The following is a 15,998-nucleotide window of genomic DNA, read 5'->3' as shown; positions in this document are numbered from 1 at the left end:
CACAGAAACTACACCACCACTGGTAGCACAATGTTACTCTCAGGGTGGACATTCTCATTTATAAAAAGAGTACTAGAATAAATTGCATTCTAATCCCAGCAGCTCTAATAACTTGTCCTTCTTTCTATCAATATACTGATCACTGTTACTACAGAGGCAGCAGGGAACAAATATGGGCTCTGTATTTAAACAAACTTGGGTTCAAGTTCCAGCTTCAGCAGTTAATAGCTGAGTGACCCTGGGCAAGTTGCTTATCCTCTCTGATCTTCTGTTTCTTTATCTGCTTAATTGGCATCAAATAGAATATACAGACAGTCCCCAACTTGCAATGGTTTGGCTTGCAATTTTTTGACATTATGACGGGCTTATTAGGGTACTGAATGCATTTTTGATTTATGATATTTTTGATTTGTGATGGTTTTATTGGGACATAGCCCCATCATAAGTCAAGGAGCATCCGTATATTCCAGGTGCTGGATACATAATTGGTGCTCTATAAATAGGTGGAATTACTATGATTATTTGGATGATGGTCGCAACCCTTGGTCCTTCCTGTCTCACTGGAGTTAGAGACAATCAGAGTTAAAGGAGGACTCTAAAGATGAACAAAGCATCTTCTCACGGTCAAGTGACAGCTTGGAGCTGCTGGATGCTCAGCATAGCACTAGCTCTCTAAGAGGCTCTAGGAGAAACAATGGGTAGATCTACTCCTGCTCTCAAGGGGCCCTGGCCATCCAAATGAGCAGATAAGTTGAAAATGTCTACAAATGTTAAAAAAGAAAAAAAAAAAAAAGGCTGGGCATGGTGGTTCATTTCTGTAATCCCAACACTTCGGGAAGCCGAGGCAGGAGGATTACTTAAGCCCAGGAGTTCAAGACCAGCCTGAGCAATGTAGGGAGACACCGTCTCTACAAAAACTAAAAATAAAATATCCAGGCTTGGTGGGGCACACCTGTGGTCCTAGCTACTCAGGAGGCTGAGATGGGAGGATCACTTGAGCCCAGGAGATCGAAGCTGCAGTGAGCCATCATCACTCCACTGCACTCCAGCCTGGGGGACAGAGCACAACCGCATCTCAAAAAAGAAAAGAAAAAAAGAGGAAAATGTAAATATGAGTGGGCAATAAGACTAGTATCTGCTAAATTATTCCCTATAGACCACAAGTGCTATGGAAATTCAGAGAGGGGGTGCTGCTGTGAATAAGAAGTCCTCCTGGAGGAGGCAAGGCTTCAGCTGAGACTTAAAGAAAGGATGAGGCTTGGAGTGACCCCTAGAAAAGGTGGGAGCTCTGTGGGCAAATGCTGGTCAAACTTGAGAGGTAGGCACAACTGTTATTTCCAATTTACAGATAAGAAAATGGAAGGCCAGATAAGCCTAGTGACTTCTCTAAGGCCACTCAGCAAGTAATGGCAGCACTAGGATTTAGGTAGAGATCGGTGTCTGTCTGGTGTTGAAGGCTACGTTCAAAGCTGGCTCTGACTGAAGAAAGATAAGAAATAGGAAATAGCCATTGATGGTTTTCCAGATAGGAGTGACGTAGAAAAGGCAGTGTGTTTTCTATATTCACAGTGCAGCAGGTGTTCAGGGGACGATTCTGGCACTAGAGGGGTCAATTAGGAGGCAGTTGCAATACTTTAGGGCTGAGGTATTGAAGGCCTGATCCAGGGTAGGGGCATGGTGGGACTAGAGAAGGCATTAAGCCATTAGGCATGTCAAAGGGCAAATTCACAGACTTGGGAACTGGCTGAATAAGGAGAAAGAAGGACAGCGGGATGATTAAAGAATCTGATATGGGAACCAGAAGACTGGGCAATGCTGCTACTAGGCATATTGGGATAGCATACTCATTTTAAGGTTGCTGTTTATATAAAACAGAGCCTGGTTTCTTTTATTATTATTGCTATTAAATCTTTTTATTTTTTAAAAAACACACATACCATAAGAAAACAGACAAATTCAGAATATGAGATATTCTACAAGACAACTAGCCTGAACTCTTCAAAAATTCAGTGTCACACACAAAAATTAGGAGCATGCACTGTTCTAGATTAAACGACACTAAAGGGACATAAGTAGATGCAATACACAAACCTTGGTTTTGGATTCTGGATTTTACAAAGCTATGAAAGACATTTGGGGAATATTGGGGCAATTTGAATATGGATTGGAAATTAGATTATATTAGGAATTATTGTTTATTTTCTTAGCTGTGATAATATATTGTGGTTAGGAGGGAGAATCTTCTTATTCTTTAAAGAGTCATTCTGAAGAATTTAGTGGGAATGTGTTATGATGCCTGTGACCTTCAAATATGTGTGTGTGTGTGTGTGTGTGTGTGTGTGTAAATAGATTGACTGATAGAAACAGAACTACACAGCAACTATGTTGAAATGTTAATTGTGGAATCTTGGTGGTTATATGTATGTTCATTGTTCTACTTCTTTGATCTATTTGTACGTTTGAATTTTTTCAAAATAAAATTCAGGAAAAAATAATGCATGAACATTGTAAAAAACAACAACAACAACAGTGAAAAAGGGTATGGGGGGAACCTTTCTGCCCCAGACACCCAATACTCCTTCCCAGAAGTAACCACTGGTCACATTTCTTGAAATTTTATCTGCATTTTACAAGCCTATGTATGTGTTTGTAAATTCTGTTAATAAATAGATAGGTTCATGCTATGCATCTTTTTGTTAGCTACAAGTAGACTCTCTTATCTATTCAACTGGGAGAGTAGTTAGTTAATTAAAAATCAGTAAAAGTGGAAGTGCTTGGACCCACTAGGGAGTGGTGACCAAGTGCATCCAGAATACTGTGGGTAGCAATCAGTGCATTTTACACAGGAAATGGAGAGCATCCTTTAATTGTGAGAGTTGGCCCCACAGACGTCAGCTAAGCGAGCTTCCACTGTAATGGCAGCAGCCTGCTTTTTTGTTTCACTTCAGGAGCCTTCTTGGAGGTGTTAAGAAGGCCTAGGTCTGCCAATATGGCCTCTGAGCCACTGGTGGAACCTTCAGGAATGAGAGAGGTGAGCCATTGGGCTTGGGGAGAGGTGAAGTCAGCAAGTGCATGAGGGGCCTGGGCTAGGACTCTTCTCATCTGAACCCCACAGGCACACCCTGACTGTTCCATATAACCACATGTAGATCTGTCTCATTCTTTCAGTACAGTTATGTCTCATTCTTTCATACAGTTTTTAGGATGAATTGCTTTTAGGATGAGTATGGTTTTAATCATATTGTGCTTTGGGAGATGGTGGAACATCTGGGTAGAAAAAACATTGCCTAGGCTTCCTGAACTTGCCTGATCGTAAGAATCATTTGGGTATTTGTCTAACAAGCTTTCCAGCTAGGGCAGTGCTGCCATACGCAGTTGGAGAACCAGGTCTAGGGCTCCAGCGACAGGACTGCACTGAGGGATGGAAGCTCCACTAATGGTGCTAGTTAAAGGCCTGAGAATAGACAGAGCAGGCAAGATGCCTGAGAAATGCTGAAGTCCAAGGATGGAGCCCACTAATTCCCATACAAGCTTCCTCCCCCAACCCCTCCCCTCCAGAGATGATTGCCTCCTCTTGCAATCATTGGGGTCACATTTCCAAAGCATGTGCAGCTTTGAATATGAAAACCCTCCCTAACTGGCAGCACCTGGGCAAATTCAAATCACATACTTGGACATAAGACTCCTCCTTGAAAATGGGAAGGATGATTGGAAAAATGTGACTCCAGAAACCAGATCTGGACTGAACTGAAATTGCCTGAAAAATGAAAGCACTGGCACAATTAACAAAAAGGGACTGGATTCCTTTATTTATTTTATTTATTTGCAGCTAAATCCTACACAGCTTGCAGACCTTGGGAGACAGCCATCCTTTTATCATTCCTGATATGGACTTGAATTTCTAAGAAATGACTTTTTTAATGGTCTGTGGAATTGAACTCCTACTAGAAGTGGCCCTAGGACTCCCAGTCACAATGTTTTAAGAACAATCCTGAGACAAGAGCAGGAGCTCTGAGGGGCCTTGTGTGCCCACAGACCCATGAAGCCATATGCTGACCTCATATTGGTCTCTTCAGGTGTCCTAGAAAACCCAGCTCTGCATCTAACTCACCCTCTGCATTGGGACAAGGTAGAGCAAGGCCCAATGTCATTTTAGGGACCCACAATGGCAGAGGACTGCATTGGCTTGTCACACTGCCTGAAATGTTCGCATTTCAGTGTGAAGCACTGACGTCCCCTGTCTTCTCTAAATCAAAGTGTCTCAGAGGTAAAGACAGGATCTCTAATTTTTTTAAGACAAGCAGCTTTTCACTTAAGGTTAAAAACCAAATGGAGAAGGGTGGGTAGTGATGTGTCTGGTTTTTGTTGTAAGCCTGGAGGGTGAGCAGGTGGTTAGGAGAGGGAAGGGTGTCAAGAAGACCCAGGCCTGCCAACATGGCCCCTGAGCCACTGGTAGAACCTTCAGGAATGAGAGAGATGAGCCATCAGGCCTGAGGAGAGGGCCTGGGGAGAGTGTATGAGGGGCCTGGGCCAGGACTCTTCTCATATGTGGCCCCACAGGCACACCTGGACTGTAATGATTGTGGAATCGGGAAGCCATCACCACAGTTTCCAATTCCTTACCACTATTATTACCATGACTGTGCTGAGTGCATGTGCTTTGAATTTTCAGTGAGCCTGCTAGCCCAAGGACACTTCCACCTGCGCTGTTATGCAGTGACACAGACTGATGGACCACAGTAGCAGAGAGCAGCCGCGGACCTCACATCTGGGGGATCAGGCCTCAAGGATTTTGCATGACAGTTTATTCCAGCTCTGCCATGTCTCTTAAGAAATCCACAGTTTTGATTTTCTGTAACTGCCCCCACCCCCGCCCATGCTTTTAAAAACACATATTATGTGCCAGATGCTAGAGTAAGCATATTGGATATATCATTTATTTAATCCTCACCACAGCACTGTGAGGTAGATGTTATTGTTAACCAATTTTACAGATGTGGAAACTGAGGCACAGAGAGATTAAGTAACTTGGCCAGCACTGCTCTGCTCCAGCAGAGTTTCTGGAAGTCAGCTGGCCAGCTAGACTCTTTCAGATTACTTTTCCTCACCCAAGCCCACTTCTGAATTTTCTCTCCCTATTGATTCAACCCCTGTGGTGACAGGTTTATCTTCAAATGAGGTTTCCTAGGATAGCCCTGCTATGGAGTCAACCTGACCAAGGGCCAGCCGCACCACTCACCTGGGAGCAGTTGCCTGTAGAACCAGAGAACAGAAATAACAAACTTCACTAGGGTTGGCCGCAAATCACAAGATCCTCTAGAAGGACCCCAAAATGTCCGTGAAGACCAATAGTCAGATTACTGACCATGCCGCCAGAGAAGAAAAGGGCAGCCTACCAACTATCCATCCTATTTGAGCCACGTGACTTGCCAACGTGGGTGTTTTCTGGGGAAAACCTTCAGTTCACCCAGCAATTCCAGCCTAAGCTCTTTTCCGAGTCTGCCTGAACTAACTAGATATTTGCCTCTGGGTCACTGTAACCCAAAAAGGCTTAATTAAAATCAGGAAATAGGCTCACGTTCCTCTGCTGCAATACTATAAACTTTAGATAGGCCAAAGTAGGCTGCAAGGACACACAGGGATAAAAGGTACTTTGGATACAGCACAGTCGTCTGGGATACTCATACACACACCCACACGATACCCTCCTCCCCCCGTAGAAATTAAGAAATGAGAAAAGGAAAGTATTTGGCTCTAGGTGAGCTTCCTTTGTAAAGGCTGGAGACAACGCATTTGTCTACTGAACACATTTTGTCTGGGTATGGGGGAAGCAATCTCTCCAGCCTGAGGGTCTCAGGCAGGACTTGGCCTGGTGGGTGATTGGGGCCAGGTGGGGGATGACTGGCAGGCCAAGGGCATGAGGAGGACAGAGGAAGAAAGGGGGGAAAAAGGTGAGGGGGTGAGAGACTAGAAAGTGAAGGGAACAGGCACAGAAGGGAGAGAAGAGGGACGCCAGAGATGTTTGGAGTAGGGACAGTTGGGAGAACCCATGGCGCTGACAGTCAGCTCCGCATCTTGATAAAGTCATTTCCTGTTTATCAGACATCATTAGGGCATTAGAGTTCTCATACCAAAGATTTATCCAAGAGTAGACATTTGGCCCCTTTGGGTATCAATCCTTTTGGAACTCAGTTTCATTTTTTGTTGTTTTTATTTGTTTATTTGTTTGTTTTTACTGTGAATATTACCTTATTTAGTCATTTTTGTTTACAAGTGAAACTCTGGGAATTCAAAATTAACTTCGTTACCTATGAGCTTCTTAAAGACACCAGAAAAGTTTCAACCTTGTGTGCCACATTGTTCTGCTGTGCTTTGTCCAAATGAACCTTTGCAAGGCAGCTGCCATCCAGTTTCAAGTGGATTCTCTTGCCCACAATTTCACTTGGAAAGACCAAGTCCTCAAGATCGCATGGTACGCAGCTATCAGAGTACAGCTCCTGTGATGCTTTTGCTTATTTTTTGTATGGCTTTTTCAAGTTGGCTTAGGCAGAATTCTCCTCTGAGCAATAAAGACAACATGCTTCTCACTGAACTTTTTCTCCAATTCACGTACTAGCCAGACTTGGATTTTCTGGGAAGATTTCAGTCGAGAAACAGGAACAAAGATTATGACAGCTTTCTGACTACCACCAACTTCAGTTTCCTTGGCTGCTGTGATATTCAGCTCCCTGAGCTGAGCCTTGAGGTCCACGTTCATCTTTGGCTCCAGGAGAGCCTGGGAGATGCCGAACTTGAACTTGTCTGGCTTCTTGCCGTTGGGCTTCGTGATCCTAGTGTTCAAACTGAACGTGGCCTTCTCCTTGCTGAGTGCTGGCTTAGGAAGAAGCCCAAGTCTCACAGTTTGGGATAGATAGCTTTTGAAATGTATTCACACTCCACTGCTTTCTGAAACTAAACATCCTGAGTCTTTTTTCTGGAAACAGTGGTAAAAGAGGCAAGGAGTTTGCTTGTGAATATTGGTTTCATTATTTAAATAGATATTTGTTTATTCAGGGCCTTCTGTGCACTAAGCACTGTGTTGGGTGCTGTGGACACGACAGACCTGGAGCCTTCTTATGGAACTTGTTCTGCCTATAATTTGGCCCATTTTGAGGGGATCAGAGAATGAACACTTCCACTTCCTAAACTGTGCTGGGCTGTGATGCAGTGAGGTCTTTGAGGGTCTCGGGAATAAGTCGGGTTGTTTACCCTTGTAATAAAAGGCTCCAGATTGTGGTGCCGAGACTTCCCAGTGTCAGCTGTCTCTCCGTGCTGCTGTCACCGTGTTGTTTCTGTAGGAGCAGAAAGATGTGATCTCTTTCCTAACCCATCATAAGGGTCATGGCCGACACTCCTATAACAAAAGACAGTTAACAAGAGAAAAGCATTTAACAAATTTATTTAATCAAAGTTTTACATGACATGGGAAATTTCAGAAATGAAGACCCAAAGACCCAGGGAAAATTGAGTATTTTTATGCTTAGGTTCTATAAAGAATGTTTAGAAATGTGATTGGATAAAGGGTATGATCTAATGGTAATAGACTGAAGGCAGAGGGTACCCAGTAAGGCCTGTCTGTTTAGATTCTTCTTGGCTTTTCTGTGTAGCATTCCTTCCTCCAGGGTATAGGGCAGGAACTCTCTGGCATGAGGGTCTACAAGGGAGAAGTGACCTTTCTAGATTGTATGGGTTGCCTTGGGGGAGAGAGGTTCTAGTTTCTGTGATTCCCCCCGGGGCGGGAGACAGGAGGGTAGGAGAAGGTCAGAGAGAGACTTTGCTTCTGAGGTGGCTTCTGAGACCTTCCAGTCTCCTTTTGTTCAAAGTACTCAGCATGCCAAAGCGCCATCGTTTGGGTTACCATTTTCTGAGGCCCAGCACTTCTTATCTGCCATGTTATTTAACACATGTTTGCCTAGGCTAGGGCCTTACAGTGGCTTTTCTCTCCCACGGAGTATAAAGTGGATGTGTTTTGTGATAATGGTTGGCCATTTGGATGTATTTCCTCTTCATTCCACATGGTTGAGGTTGCTGGAAGTATAGCTTCCAAGGAAGTGGTGACTTACATTATAGTATAGTCAGTGGCGTGCTGGCCTCCCTCAGTTGAGCAGGGAGGGGAATGCTGGTTTATAGTGTTTGCTGATTTCCATGGTGTAAATGCTCCCACCATGGCCAATTTCAAGCTCCCGACATGACATCACTGAACAAGGAGTCCGGAATACATGTGCAACAGCAAGGCATCATAGCGTATTTCCACCATACAGATACAATAGATGTAAATAACCTCAAAAGCATAGGTAACAGTAAGTGTAGTAAAATAATTAGGAAGTGATGAGTTTTGAGTATTCATTAGCTTTGTCTTTTTTTTTTTTTTTGAGATGGAGTCTCCCACTGTCACCTGGGCTGGAGTGCAGTGGCACTATCTCTGCTCACTGCAACCTCCACCTCCCAGGTTCAAGTGATTCTCCTGCCTCAACCTCCTGAGTAGCTGGGATTACAGGCACCCGCCACCACGCCCTGCTAATTTTTTGTATTTTTAGTAGAGATGGGGCTTCACTATGTTGGCCAGGCTGGTCTCAAACTCCTGACCTCATGATCCGCCTACCTTGGCCTCCCAAAGTTCTGGGATTACAGACGTGAGCCACTGCGCCCAGCCTGCTTTGTCTTTAATATAACCTAATTGTAAGTTTAGATCATTTCACTTTTAACAATGGCTATATTTAACAAACTGGCCCACAAAATTCATGTTGAACCATCGATTCTCACTATCTGGGTGAGTGTGGTCCTGCCTCACTTTTCTCTTAGCTTAAGCAGTAGAGAGTCTGAGTAAACTGGGTCCCAAGGCTCTTGCCCCCACTTTAACCAGAGCAGCCCCACTTGTATTCATTTCGTACATAATGGGGTTCTGTGTTTGAGGAGAGGGTTCCAATGTTTTTTATTTTTTAACCTTTTTTTTTTTTAGATGGAGTCTCGCTCTGTCACCCGGGCTGGAGTGCCATGGCACAATCTCGGCTCACTGCAACCTCTGCCTCCTGGGTTCAAGCGATTCTCATGCCTCAGCCTCCTGAGTAGCTGGGACTACAGACATGTGCCACCATGCTAGGCTGATTTTTGTATTTTTAGTAGAGACGGGGTTTCGCCATGTTGGCCAGGCTGGTCTTGAACTCCTGACCTCAAGTGATCCACCCACCTCGGCCTCCCCAAGTGCTGAGATTACAGGTGTGAGCACCCAGCCTCCACGTTTTTTAAATGTTTTTTTAAAAGGCATTGGTATAGATGGTCTATGAGGTTCCTTCCATTTATGGTATCTTACGTTAGCCATGTCTTCCATTTTCCCTTTCATTCCCTTATCCCCTCTTGTCACTCAGGCATCCTATTCCTGCTATTCCCAGAGATCATTTTGTCCCATCCCAGGCTCTCCATCTTCACTGAAGAGATAGCTGTTATCAGCTGATAGGGTTTTAGGTGATATTCCTCCCAGGCGTATTTTACTCTTCAACACGTGACTCCAGAAGACACATAAGGTCTTTCAAATAAAAGGAATGAATTTCTAAAAGCTGAAATTCCAGGCAGGGTGCTGGGGGTGAGGGGTGGCATGCTATCTGTACTCAGTGCCCTTAAAATCATAACACTGAACAGTCAGACCTGATTCTACTTTGCAGTATCCTTCAAAAATCTCTTGATTTCGATGGGTTGCTAGGTTACCCCCAAAGAACTGCCCAAGGGTGTATCTCTATTTTTCTTTACACAACACAGTTTTCTTGCAGTGAAAACTGAAACCTTATTCTAGCAGATGTTTGGTTCGTCTTCCCCTGAATGCAAAGTTTTCATCCATGGAAATGATAGAGAGGCTGCAAAGGTTATGGATATGACACAATCCTTTCTGAAGGCAAATTCACCCTCTTTAGCATGCCAGAAAAATTATTTTTCCAGGAAAACTAAACACTAAGCACATGCTTGGATGTTCCTTTCAAGCAAGAGAGGAGCCCTTTCTATCCCATTAAGGTCAGGCAATTGCCCAAATGATTTGCTTCACTGCCTATCATAACGGGGAGTGTGGGATGGAACCAGCAGGGGTTTACTCTCATCTCTCTCCATCCAGCAGGCTAGCCAAGCAAAGTTCATAGGCACAGGCACCCTCTGAAGCCTGGAGTCAGAGAGGCTGAGGCTGGGGGACACTCGGGACCCCTCCAACACACACACACACACACACACACACATACACAGATGCATGCATGCACACACATAGAAGACCACAACATTCCCTCAGTTCAACACAGCAGCTCATGAGAGTCAGTATTATGGAAGCAAAAGTAGAGCAGAGCAGTGGAATAAGATGCATGGAACCTGGTGGCCCAGAAGGCCACGGGATGGGTCACAATAATGAGCTTCTCGGCCAGCTGCCCAGTCTGCTGGGTGCATACTGTTCAAATGTAGATAGGATAGCCAGTGGCCCAGGAGCTGTGGGGGACAAGAGGGCTGCTATTTCCTGCCTACACGGCTACCTTCGGAGGCCTGGGGTACTTTCCATAGCTTTGCTTCTCAGGTTCTGTCCCCACTTCTGACACCAGCAGCAACCTCCCTTTGGCCCCATTTTGCTGAGGACATGGCTCACTATCTGAAAGCTTCAACTGTAAGGAGGTACGTATGCATGCCCAACACACAAAACAGACCCAAAGCCAAACTCTGTCCAGTTGAGGCCAGCTTAGGCAATAAATCTTGCTCAATTCCCTGGTCAGAATACCTCTGGCTACCTCTGCAAGCCCGGTCTAGTCTTGATCCAGGGCCGTTTGGCCAAGGTCCCTGCACAGTCGGCACTCTTTCCTCTTCCCTGTCCAAGCTGAGCTCACTCTCCCCTGGCTTTCCCCAAAGTCCTTCACTTTCAGAATTGGAATCTTTTGAACCAAAACTTTCTTTCTTACAAAAATATCTTCTCTAACTCTCACCTCTAGCCTTCCATTCTAGATTTCTAGGTTCTCTTGTGCCTTCTAACACTTGAATTCTGAGGGAATTTGGTCTCTCCAGGGGAAGCAGAGAGGCACTCCTTATTTATCCAATAACATTCAGTGGCTAATTATCATTTATAGACCATCGTGGAAGTCATCAATCTCAGAGTTGCTTTTCCCATATCACTTGCTCCTGATGTTGGAGAGGTTCAAAATCTAAATGTAAGTCACCAGCAAAATACTGTCTTTTCAACGCACCAAAAGGAGGGAAAGTTAGCTTATCTTGTAGAATCCTTCAAAGTACTGTGAACTAGCTGAGTAAGGGTAATTAGAAAAAGGAAAAGGGAAGTCAAGGACAAACTCCCATGTAGTTGGAGAAGTCTCACAATAAAGTAAAATTTCCCAAGAATTGCCGGAAAGCAAGTCTTACAACCACTGGGAAATGATGAGTCCAAGAATTTCAGAAGAGCCTCCACCCTTCACCTGGCCTTGAAATCACCAAAGAGCTCCTACTGCTCCACTCCAGGCTCGAGAAGCAAGCTGCTTTTCATTGCTACTCTTCAAAATGTGCTCATATCCATTATCTCATTTGATTCTCACCATGACCCTGTGAGGTAGGTAGGACAGATATTAGTTTTCCCCGGCTCACTTCTGGAAGATTCCCAGGAGTCAGATTTTGCACAATTGTAAGTTGACAGGTTTGGCTCTATTTGCACATGCTAACAAAATCTGGCCTGGTCCAACCGTATGTAAAGGGAAGATTTGTCATGCAACATTGACCTAAGCTATGCAGAGAGAAGCCTGATCATCGGGGAAGGGGACTAGGGGAAATTTCTTGGGAAATGTAATAATTCTACTCCTCCTTTCCCTTCCTGGGCCTAAAAACTCACGCTTGAATGGGAAGGGCTTGCATTATCCTCAAGCTACTCAAAAAGTTTCTTGAAGACTGGATACCAAGGCCAAATTCCTATATATTTAGCTATATTTGATCAACCTTACCAATTAATCAACTGTACATCGTGGGCCCAGCTCTTGCAGGGAGGAAGAGACAGAGAAGTAGGAGATCAGAGTCAGTGGATCCTGACCTCCAAAAGCTTACAGTTTTGCTGGGAGCTAAACTTGTACACACTACACAACAATGCGTAGCAGCCAAACAAAAGGAAGAGAAGGTCAGAGAGGGTTGAGGCAGCCAGGGGAGACATCCCAGAAAGTCAGAACAGAGGGGTGGTTAGGAGCATGACCTCTGAGGTTGGGCAGTAAACATGGCTTTGAATTCCAGATCTACCATTATCAGCAATGTGAACCTTGAGCAAATCACTATACGTGATCCATAAAATGGGGTGAAAATGAATAAGTACTTTAAAAGTTGCTGAGAAGATTAAATGAGCACAGTATGGTATCCATTATCTCACTTGAGAAAATAAAATTTGGTGCTGTTTAAGCTAACCATTAAAAATGGGGAAGATTTGGAGACACTCAGGGGGAGAGACAGGACAATACGAGGCACTGAATTAAACAAAGGTACTGAATTAAAAAGGAAAGGAGGTGGATGAGGATATTGAGAATACTGGTATTGCTAAAGCAGAGAGTACATACATATAAAGGGAGTAGGAGACAATAAACTGTGTTAGATTGGGTGCAGCAAGATGGTAAAAGGCTACCAACTGGAGGAGTTTAGACTGGATATGATAGGAAGGGAGAAGCCACCAGAGATTTTTAAGCAAGAGAGTGACTTGACGATAGTAGTCTTCGAATAGAATTGGCCTATGGAGCACTTCATGACTTGGAGAGGGACTGGAGGATATCCATTGTTTGAGGCATGAGTTGACATGCGCCTGGACTAGAGACATGAGAGTGAGAATAGAAAACATTTGAAAAGTATTTTGTAGGAAAAACTAACCAGATAGAGTAGGTAATTGGATATGGGAGATGAACAAGAAGGAAGAGTCCAAGAGTCTTCCAAAGTTTTTGGTGACTTCAAAAGTGGTGGTGCCATTGTTCTTGCTTATAAGTGGGACCTGAACAATGAAAACACATGGACACACGGAGAGGAACAACGTACACTGGGGCCTGTCTCGGGGGCAGGGGGAGGAGAGCATCAGGATAAACAGCTAATGCATGCAGGGCTTAATACCTAGGTGATAGGTTAATAGGTGCAGCAAACCACCATGGCACACGTTTACCTATGTAACAAACCTGCACATCCTGCACATGTATCCCAGAACTTTAAATTAAATTTTAAAAAAGAAAGTGGTGGTGCCATTGACAGAAAAATGGAAGTCAAGAAGAGCAGTAGACATGGAAGGAAGATGATGGACTCAATGTTCAATTTATAGAAATGTCTAGAAAAAAAGTTGATACTGGAATACCCTAGAGAGAAGAATTTCCTTCTTTTACTTCTTTTCTGACAGACACAGACCTCATTTTTTGTTAGATGATTATATTATCTGCAAATATTGACAATTTTGTTTCTTCCTTTCTGATGCTATTAATTCTATTTTTTATTCTATGGCATTGGCTTGGAGCTCTAGTAAAATGTTGAATAGCAGAGTAGCAGTAGAAATAGACATTCCTGTCTTGTTCTTGACTTTAAGGGTGAAAACATCTAATATTTCCAAATTTGTTAACAAACACTTGTGTATTGCTTCTGTGTGTGAAATGTTATTATGAACACTTTACAAATATTAGGCTATTTAATCCTCCTGCAATGTTATGAAATAGATATTATTATTATTATTATTATTATTATTATTATTATTCCTCTTTTACAGATAAGAAAACTGAGGCATAGAAAAGCTAAGTAACTTGCCCAAGGTCACACAGCCAACAAGTGTTCAAAGCTCCACTGCTTAGCTTTGGAGACTGTGTTCTTAACTACCCTGCTACACTTGCTGCCTCTTTTTAAGTATGAAGTTTTCTGTACCTTTCTGGAAAGTACTTTTTATCAAGTTAAAGTTTCCTTGTATTTCTAATTTTCTTAGAGCTTTCTAAGAGCAAATGAGTACTCAACTCAGTGTTATCAAACATTTTTGCTGCATCTATTGAAATGATCATATTATCTTTTCCTTTATTATGCAAATATAATGAATTACATTGGTATATTTTCTAATGGTGAACCAGCCTTGAATTTCTGAGATAAACCCTACTTGGTTATGGTATAGTCTTCTTTTTCCAAAGTGCGAGATTTGATTTGGTAATAATTTATTCAGGGGTTTTGTATAGAGTTAGTTTTCTGTCCTCATATAATTTGGCATTGGTGTTATGATAGCTTTGGAAAATAAGTTGGAAGTTTCTCATCTTTTTTAATGCTCTGAAATAGTTTGTTTGGTAAAGGGATTATCTGTTCCTTAAAGCTGTTGTACACTTTACCTTTAAAGACTACTTGTGTGTGTTAAGGGGGCTGAGGTGTACACATCTTTGATTCTATTTCCATTTCTTCTCTAGTTTTGTTGATACAGTCAGATTTTCATCTTGCTCTCAAGCCAATTTTGGTAAAGTATCCCAGAAAATTGTCTATTTCATCTACGTTCCAAATTTACTGGTATAAATATTAATACAAAATACCAATTATTTATAATTTTATACCTGTACCAGGACTTACACAATTACTAAGAATAATATTCTCTTATACTTTTTAATATAGTCTTTTTTATTTTTATTTTTTGTTTAGTCCCACCCTTCATATCTGATTTTTAATATATTCTAAATACAGTTCTGTCCTCTCTCTCTCTTTTTCTTCTTCTTCTCCCTCTCCCTATCCTTCTTCCTCTCCCTTCCTCTGCCTCTTTTTACTCTTGAGTGGTTGTTGATGTGTTTTGTTTGTTTGTTTTGTTTCGTTTTTAGCAAACTTGCTAATCTTTGCCTATTTTCATGGTCTTCCCAAAGAGCTAGCTTTTGCTTGTATTGATCAACATTTCATTTTTGATGATTGTGTATTTTGTAAGTTTTTGCTTTAATCTTTCTTAGCAAACCTTACTCCTGCAAAGCTCATCTGTCTAGAATATCCTTTCCCCCTTCCCTTTCACTTGGCTGACTCCTACTCATTCTTCAGTTTATGCATCATGTCTTTCAGGAAGCCTTCCCTGACACTTCAGAGTGATTTAAATGCTCATCCTCTGTCCTCCCCCAACAACTTCCAGACCTCATCATTCCATGTTATAATTAGCTGTCTGCTTTATCTCTCTTCCCTATTAGACTGCAAATTCCTTGAGGGCAGGGACCGTGTCTGGTTCATAATTGTACCCCCAAGCTCCTAACATAGTATTAATATTTGCCATCCCCAATAGGAGTTCAAATGGAAATTTTATTGGAGGTAGCAACCCACCCATAAGCTGGTAGGTAGATCTCACAAAGGAGCTCCTAGTACAGTCTGTTGCCTGAAGTTTGGGGTCTTTTTTTAAAAAGGAAAAAAATACCCTTGGTAGCTTTAGTTTCTTGATTTTTAACATAATCAAATCCCTTCAAATGTGTCATTCCATGGTCTGTCTACCCTTTGGGGACGTGTTCTGCACATTCTACCTCTGCACTCCAGCATGGATCTAGAGGGTTCAACCCCAAAGGGCACAAGGCCAAGAGTTGGCCCTAAAGGAGCTGAGACTGACTAGAGTTAGAGTCTGCAGGCTGCCCCAGGGCTTCTTTATTTCAAAGCAGCTTCCTGCATGAAAGCCTTTTCCTTCTCTGTAGTGAAGGTTGGGGTACCTCACCCCCACTTCCACTCCTCTTGTTTCCAATCTCATCTGAAACACCTTTCCCTCTATATTCATCTTTCCTCTCAATTCCCTCCCCTTATTTGCCATTGACTCTGTAGTTTTTTATTACTTGTGTCCAGGAGGTGTTTCGAGAATGTGAACTGAAGTAGTAGTTTATGAAATTGGCAACATCTGTGCTCTGCTGCCCTCAGTTTTCTTCTGGAAACTTCTGTGGTTAGCACTCAGGTCCAAGGAAAGCAGAACACAGAACGAACTGAAAGAGAGGCATACCCAAATCATGGAACACCATCAGCATCAGGGCTGGCTC

The 15,998-nt window shown here is 42.9% G+C and overlaps 1 protein-coding gene and 1 pseudogene across 1 annotated transcript in view; one reads left to right on the top strand and one right to left on the bottom strand.

The window, feature by feature from the left end:
• Positions 1 to 15,998, top strand: part of PLAC1 (placenta enriched 1) — a 92,565-nt gene that overhangs the window by 795 nt on the left and 75,772 nt on the right. The gene's annotated exons all lie outside the window — the stretch shown is intronic.
• LOC104004007 (small ribosomal subunit protein eS7-like) lies at positions 4,215 to 15,745 on the bottom strand (annotated as a pseudogene).

The sequence above is a fragment of the Pan troglodytes genome, chromosome X (assembly GCF_028858775.2).
Source record: "Pan troglodytes isolate AG18354 chromosome X, NHGRI_mPanTro3-v2.0_pri, whole genome shotgun sequence".
NCBI classification, from domain to species: domain Eukaryota; kingdom Metazoa; phylum Chordata; class Mammalia; order Primates; family Hominidae; genus Pan; species Pan troglodytes.
This window is presented reverse-complemented; position numbering and strand designations above follow the sequence as displayed.